Source organism: Pinus tabuliformis, chromosome 7 (assembly GCF_031772625.1).
Source record: "Pinus tabuliformis cultivar Carrire ecotype Pingquan chromosome 7, CPIR1, whole genome shotgun sequence".
NCBI classification, from domain to species: domain Eukaryota; kingdom Viridiplantae; phylum Streptophyta; class Pinopsida; order Pinales; family Pinaceae; genus Pinus; species Pinus tabuliformis.
The window spans coordinates 2,041,148,244-2,041,156,655 of NC_142293.1; the positions used below are offsets into that span (position 1 = coordinate 2,041,148,244).

The 8,412-nt window shown below is 35.2% G+C and overlaps 1 pseudogene; it reads right to left on the reverse strand.

Moving 5' to 3' along the window:
- Positions 1 to 7,356: 7,356 nt before the first annotated feature.
- Positions 7,357 to 7,922, reverse strand: LOC149256713 (protein SUPPRESSOR OF K(+) TRANSPORT GROWTH DEFECT 1 pseudogene; annotated as a pseudogene).
- Positions 7,923 to 8,412: the final 490 nt, after the last annotated feature.

The window sequence follows — 8,412 nt, forward strand, 5'->3', positions numbered from 1 at the left end:
AACTTTTAGATTCCATGGTCTTCTTTTTCCATACCTTAGATGTTGTTTCCTTTTCTTCATTCTAAGGTGTTGATCACATTTTTCTCCTGCATTCATATTATTTATGCCCAAATTTATAGCAAATGGAACATTCATTTTCATCTTGAAGAGGTTAGAAAGTATTGTAAGATTATTTTTTTACCCCAATCTCATTATTTTTCTTTCTTGCTTCTCTTGTCATGATAGTTTTGTAAGCAACACCTTCAACGACCTTATGACCCAAATTATGAAAATTGAAGCATTGACCATTAAAGTAAGATTTCTTGGGAGTATAATACCTTCTTGTGTGTGTTTTCCCTTTGATTGTAGTAAGGGAGATTTACTTGAGAACTGTTTTATCCTTTATTCTTTTGCTAATGGTTGGAGTTTTGGCTGCTTCCTTTTACTCCATTGAGATAGATTCTTGTACCTATTTCAGAAGGATTTACAGTCTTTGATGATTATCCACTGTATCCAAGACATGTTTTTATGAGAGGAGAGAATTTCACTTTGATGATGCCTTATAAGATTTCACATCCTTTAGTAAACCTAACATTTATACCTTTTGTTTTCTCAAGTTCCTTCCTTAGACTTACTATTTATAGTTCTAAATTTTCATTATTCATCTTTTCTAGGATTTGTTTATTTAGAGATTCTTCTACTAATTTATCTCATTCCAAACAAATTTTAGGTTGAATTATTTCTTCAATAAAATTATCCTTTTCTTCTAGGGCATCCATAAAAGCATCATGAGTCTCATCAATACATTTACCTTCAAATGCACTAAGTAATTTACTTTCTTTATCAAAATCACCTTCTTCACCATTTGAAATACCATCACTATCTTTGTGAGTGTAGAAACTTCTTTTGTTTTCATTCTTTCCTCTAAAATTTTATTTTGTCGAATTCTCCCCTTTATCGTGATTTTCTCTATAAGGACATTTCTCAGCATAGTGACCAACTCTACCACAAGCAAAACATTTGAAAGGAAGCTCACCTTTGAATCTTCTAGTACCTACCTGAAGTTTCTTCACAAAGTTTTCCTCTTCTTCATCTAATACATAACCTAGTTCCTTAACTTCCTCCTTTTATTTTCCTTTAGAAGTAGCCTTCAATGTAACTTCTCTGATATTCGAGGGATGTTGTTTTCCGATTTCATATGTTGTTAGAATCCCATGAAGTTGTTCAATAGTAAGGTTCCTGAAATCCTACATTTCTTCAATGACAAAGACAGTTGAATCGAATTTTGGAGTTAGATACCTTAATATTTCTCAACCATAGATGTTTCTTTTACTCCATCACCAAGATTTCTGATTGAATTCTAAAATTTTGAAGTTTGTCACACTTTACCTTGGTGTCCCTTTCATAAATTTCAATGACCTTATCCCATATAGCTTTTTTGGTATTCATCTGCATGACTTTAAAATATTCTTATTCTGCCAAGCTTTGTAACAAGGCATTGACAACTTTTTCCTTTGTCTCATACTTTTTTTATGCTTCATATGCACGAATGGTTGATGGATACTCATAGCCTCATTCAATGACTCCCCAAACATTAACTCCAAGTGGTTGTAGGTAAGATATTTTTCTTACCTTCCAAAAAAATAGATTGGATCCATTAGACGATGGTGGTTAGATGGATGCTTCTCCCTCTTGGTTCCTCATCTTGATGAATCTTCCTTCAAGAGATCAAGCTTCTTTTGAAGGATCCGCTTTGATACCAATTGCTAGTAAAAATATTGAGAGGGGGCGGGGGAGGGGGGTGAATCGATATTTTAAAACTTAATTAAACTTCTTGTTTTCTATTTAGATTTTTTTACGTGACTTTAATGAAGTGAACCAGTGTATGCATGCTACTATTAGACAAACAACCAACATATATCGAGTTAACTATCTTTCCAATGAATTCTTCATTATTTCAACTTGAACCAGTGTATGAGTCCTTCATTAGGAATCAATTAAACAATAAACAAGTGCAGTAAGAACATAATAAATCAACACACATAGTCAACACATATGAACACCAGGATTTTGGGTGGAAACACAATGTGGAAAAAATCCACCGCTCATGTTGTCTATGTCTTCTCTAAAAAAAATATTCTTTACAAACATGTACTGGTGGCGACTCATACCAGTATAGAGGAATCCACTTACAAAAGGCTATAACCTTCTCTCATTTTCAAGTACCTACTGGAAGGGAGCTACAACCCCCTTATCCTCAATTTATTGTGCATCAATTTTCAAAGTGTTTGAAACTAGATCCACCTGATCAACTTGTAGCCCACTTTTCATCAAATTTTCATACTAGACCCACTACCTTCATGAAATAATGGAATCAACTAAAACAAATCAATCACTAAATCTCATTGGAACCAATCAATTTAAACCAAAATAGATCATGCGAATGTGCTATGAATCATCAACCCATACATTATTACTAAAACGAACTGTTGCTACTACAAACCCTGATCAACAACATGTCAAAATATATACGTTGTTGTCATACCCACGTATATACGTTCTTTCAATGAAACATACCAGCGTATAGATCTCAAAACACTGAAACCCTAAACTTAATCATTTCACTACTGAAATCAATCATACACACATATATCCTTCATCAGAGATTTCTGATCTACTTAGAGATTATTCACACTAATTCAATATTTCATCTACAAACCTTTCAACTTTGGGACTATCACATACTGATTATTTTGTGGAAGACCTCATCAACATACAAAAGCACTCATAACAAGGCTAATAAAAAATCATTAATTGCACATACTTCAAGAACCCTAGCATATGTACATTACCCTTACAAAATACATCCACCTATGTACACGCCTTTCACCAAGCATGTACGCGTACAAATCTTTCCATCATACATAATTGATATGCAACTATATAGAGGCAGACCGACATATGTCTGTTACTTTATTGAGACAAACTAGCATATCAATATGTAATTATTGACTCATTCCTTTGTTGCACAACAAAACTTCAATCAAACCCAAATCTTGGAAAACCCAGTAACAAACAAACTTTAGCACATTGTTATCTCAAATCAACCCATAAACAAGTCATGTAGCCATTTCAGATCTACAAGATTCGATCCCACATCACATTCCTTGTGCAACCTTATTTTAGTTTAAACAATTCATCAATAGCCCATTATTTTCACACCAAACACTTTGATCTTCATCTCCTTATATATCTTAGGCTTTATTGAATACCACAAGTCAAATCCTGAGTAATATCAATGGTATTCTTAGATGGGATCAAATATCTGTTGTTGCACTCATTACTATGGTTCAATACCATGGTAAAGACCTTGGGTATTTAGGATACCATGGTGCAAAAATTGTACGTGCTTTTTCTTCTGAACACCCTCGTATGTGTGTGGCTTTGGTTCACAAAACCCGCATGTATTTATCACAATATCACCTTCATCATTCCTCTATCTCTGGAATAATATATCTTCACCCAAACTCTTTCTCACATGTGTAATATCTTGTAAAATCATCTTGTTATCATCATGTTCACAAGCTTCATCAAGCAGGTTTCATCGAGCACAACAAATGTTTCATAGTGCCAACATATTAAGTAAAGAAGGCTTCCAATCATGGACCTTTAAATGGTCTAGTTTTCTTCTAGATACTCATCGTCTTTATTGAGCTTGCATGTTGTTGTCATGGGAGTGCTCATTGGTGCATAGCTTTCAATACAAAACTTCTTTAATACTTTTTAAGGTACTTGGTGTATGCATTTTTCTAACGGATGAACTTGCAAACCAAGAATGAAAGATAGTTCCCCCAACACAAACATTTAATATTCCTTTAAAATGTTAATTGCAAAACTTTTTCTCATAGCATAAGTATCACTTCCAAAAATTATGTCATCTAGATAGACAACAATCATTAGTAAGTTGTCAATTTTAGTTTTGATATAAAAGTTTCTATCTCTTACCCCTCTCTTGAGTCATTTTGTTGAAGATATTTATCCAATCTATACTACGAGGCCTTAAGTTATTGTTTTAAAGCACAAAAATATTTCATCAATCATCACACATAATCCTTGTCTTCTAATAAATGAAATCCTTCAATCAACTGAATATATAATTATTCTTGTAGTTCTCCATTTCACCAAGTTTGAATACTAGAAAAACTGTCTCTTTAAATTCCACACCTTCGACTTGTACATATCCTTTACATACAAGTATTTCTATGTTCCTTACTATGTGTCCATCTTCATTCAGTTTTTTTTGTATATCCACTTGGTTCCAAATACATTCTTTTCCTCACGAATTGGAACATACTCCCATCTCTCATTCTTCTAATTATGTTCTAGTACTTCATTCATAACCCTTAACCTAATTTTCATCCTCACTTGCTTGAGAATATTTTTGAGGTTCCATCTAGGATAGTAGAGTTAAGCTAGCCTTGCCTGTTATGCTAACAAGATTCCTTCTAGTTTGAATTGTTCATTCCTTATCTCCAAGAATTTAGATATCTAGATGATAATTTGGTAATACCTAGACAGGGATTTGGATGAAATGGTTCACCTTCTTCCTCTTATTCCTGATCATGCCCTTCATTTTGATTTTCTTCTTAGTGTGCTTCTTGATATTTGTTTGGTTGTGCCAAGGTTCAAGGAAACATTGCATCCGTCGTTACATAAATACATTCAACAACCTTATGTGTCCTTTTGTTGTGACATATGTATACCTTGCTTCTATATTCCTATCCAAGATACATTATGTCCTCAAATATGGAATCAAATTTCCCTAAATCATCTTCACTTTTCTTAAGATAGAATTTTCTTCCAAACACTTTGAAATGTTTAAGAGTGGTTATTTTATATTTCCATAGTTCATAGGGTTTCTTAGTATCATTACCCTTATTTTTTATCTATTCAATATATAAAATATTGTGTAAACTAATTCTCCCCAAAATCTATGTGATAATTGAGCTTCAATGAGCATGGTTCTTGTCATTTCTTTCACTGCTTTAATTTTTCTTTCATCCACTCCATTCTAATGTGGAGTTCTTGCAATAATTAGTTGTCTTGTAATTCCATGGTGCTCAAAAAATATGTTAAATTCATGGGAAATAAACTCACATCCTTTATTGGTCCCCAAGAAATTGGTTTTCAGATGAGTTTCATTTTCAACTAAATGCTTGAATGATTTGAATTTCTCAAAAGCCTCATATTTTTCTTTGAGGAAGGTAACCCTTGTCATTGATGAAAAACATAAAATACCTTTCTCCTTTATGATTAAATTTATAATTTAGGTAATTTTTATGTCTTTTTTAAATCATAGCAATTTTAGGTGTATTTTGTTTTTATAAACGAGAATGTAAATGTTGTATTCATATGCAATTTTGTTTATGGCTAACAACAAAATCAATTAAGGAGTGCCTATCTATATCTTAAAAAAAGAATAAAAATTCCTATCACTTATTTATAGTACAGTAAGGAGAACATGGAATTATGATATTGAAGAGAACCATTCAATTGCTTTCCTAATTCTTTTGGTAGACCAAATGTTAATTAAGAAGGAGGGAGTCTCACTGTTTTGATTGATGGTACCAAGAATGTGGAAATATGCTATTGAAGAGAACCCTTCACTTGCTTTCCTAATTCCTTTTATAGGACTTCTTAATGTCTTTTTTCCTTGGAGAAGAGATCTTAACTAAATCTTGATTAAGAAGGAGGGAGTCTCCCATAACAATGAGACACTTTGGTTGTTTGTCATGTATCACCCCATGAATACTTTACAACTTTAACTTCCAACACTATAAGGTGAATTATGAAATAATTATTTTGATATTGATCCATGTTTACTAGTCATTACACCGATAGGTATGTCTATTTTGAGATAGGATTCTGAGAAGTTTAATTTAATTATTAATAACTATTAGGTGGATATTAGAGATTTCACCTCCGCAAATATTCTATAATATTCATAGTAGTAAAATAAATCAAAAGTTTATATTTTTATCCAAAGTAGTTATGCTACTTTTATAATTTTAATTAAATTGATTAATAAAAAAAAATCGAACAAATGCCATATGAGTTACAATTTTTTAGGCTGTTGGACACCTAATCCTAAATGGGTTAGTGTGGAAGCCGAAAAGACTAAGCAGTCCAAGAGACCTTGGGATCTGAAACCCAAGAGTCACATAATGTATTATAAATGTAAATCTCTTGTTAATAAAATTGTACTGCATGATTTATCTTTCATATCTCTCTTGCTTTCCATGTGTGTTTAACATGGTATCAGAGCGGGCGAATTCTGGCCCTGCTCATATTATATGAGCCACTTGTTTTATGGCATTTCTGTGCAGGTCAATTCTGCCATCAATGTTGCATTCCATCTCGTCGGTTGGAACTAGAGGAATGCACATTACCCTGAATGTAGTTGCAGTATAATGGTTGGAGAGTTCTGGGTTTTATTGTCTGGAGGTACGTAGTGGATGCATGGTGCTGTTTAAAGAAAATAAGCACGAATACATGGATCTTGTTGCAAGTTTCAATTCTTCGATTGTTCAAGGTTACAGAAAGCTAAGAACTGTGGTAAACGATGCTCAAAGTAAATGCTTAAAACATCACCGTGTTTGGTTAAATGACTTGGCTGGTATATTGGCTCTGCATTGAACAATTGAGAAGTGTGCGTATGATGCGTTAGTTGGCGTTCAACTCGATGTCGTGAATGAATACCTGTTATGACAGACCATGTCAAAATTCCACAGCCACACAAGGGAAATTGAAAATGAATGGCCCTTGGGCTTCGCCTTCTCTGCATAAAAATCATGAGTATATTTGAAGGTTGCGCGGAGGATACAATTCCTGAAACTCTGCTGAGAATCTTGGTAAACGCTGCCTAAATTGAACATTAAAGATAGAGCATGACTGTGTGTGATTAAATGTTGCGGTCCACGTGGTGGCGATTATGAATTGAAGACAGAGCATGACTGTGTTTGATTAAATGTTGTGGTCCACGTTGTGGCGATTATGAATTGAAGACATCCGATCCTTACCTCAATTCTGGCTGTAGCTGAGATTCGTCAGACGTTACATTCCAACATTGAAACGTTACATTCCTCCAATTCTGAATACGTGTCCAATTCTAGTACGTTAAATCATTACGAAAGCTGGAGATGGCATGTGCAATGGAAGCTTCCTGAACCTGATGTGAAACGAACAGACAACCTTCCATTGTTTTTCCAGTTTTTTGAAATTGCAGTAAAAGAAATCCTCATATGGGTTGGCTTATCACAGCAGGGAGAGTCTGTTTCGTTGTTTTTTGAGCTGCCTTTAGGTTTTGAAACCTGAATCTTACAAGTCGATTGAATCTGCTTCGGTCGCAACAGCTTTTGCCAAGTATGACTTTCCAGTTCCAGGAGTTCCATATAAAAGAAAAGCTTTCCAGGGCTTTCGTCTCCCTGTGAAAAATTGGGGAAATTTTACAGGAAGGATAACTGCCTCTTGCAAAGTCTGTTTGGCACTTTCAAGCCCTGACACATCACTCCATTTCACGTTAGGCTTCTCGCGAATAATCGCCGAATTGAGGCCCGCACGCAATTTCGTTTGCTCAGGATCCTCTCCATCTCCATCCCCGTCCTTGTTGCCGGGCTTGGTCTTCGCTCTGGTCACAACAGCTGCATCACCATTTGCAGTAGGCCCTGCACCAGCTCCATCGTCTAACACAACACGGATTTCCTCCGCCCTTCGCAAATACTCAGTAAACTTCTGTGTAATGGCCTCTTTAATCTTGGGGTTCTTCTCATACTTCAGATGAGTTTTGAAGTATTCAAGGGCATTCATGTAAAGAGGAAAGGCCTTGGCAAAATTCCCGGCATTATCTTCTTTCACTGCCTGTCTAACATACTCTATGGCCTGTTCCTTGAATAATTAAAAAAAGGGCAGCAGACGATAAATACCATTAAAGGTCTACGATTTCTGCTTTAGAGTTCATAGATGCTACAGGATATATGATGTGTCAGAAGACTATAGCAGTCGCTGCCCAAGAGTTCAAACTCAACAGAGGACTAGTTCTCATCGTATACTGAAGGTTGCTCTTATGCGTGTTTAAATACCACTTCACTCTGCGTCCATCGGCACTGGCTTCTTCCGCTCCAGCGTTTGGCACCTTTTCTCCAGCGTTTGGCACCTCTTCGACACCAACTTTTGGTGCACCTTCGACACCCGCATTTGGTTCCACGACGTCTACTCCAATTGGTGGAACATCTGTATTTGAAAAAAAGCTTGCATTTGGAGGATTTGGATCACCATGTCCCGCTCAATCAAGTCCTATTGGAAGAACTTTTGGACAAATGCAGCCAGCTTTTGGGAGTCAACTTTGTGGTGCAAGCAGTCAACCTGCTTTTGGTT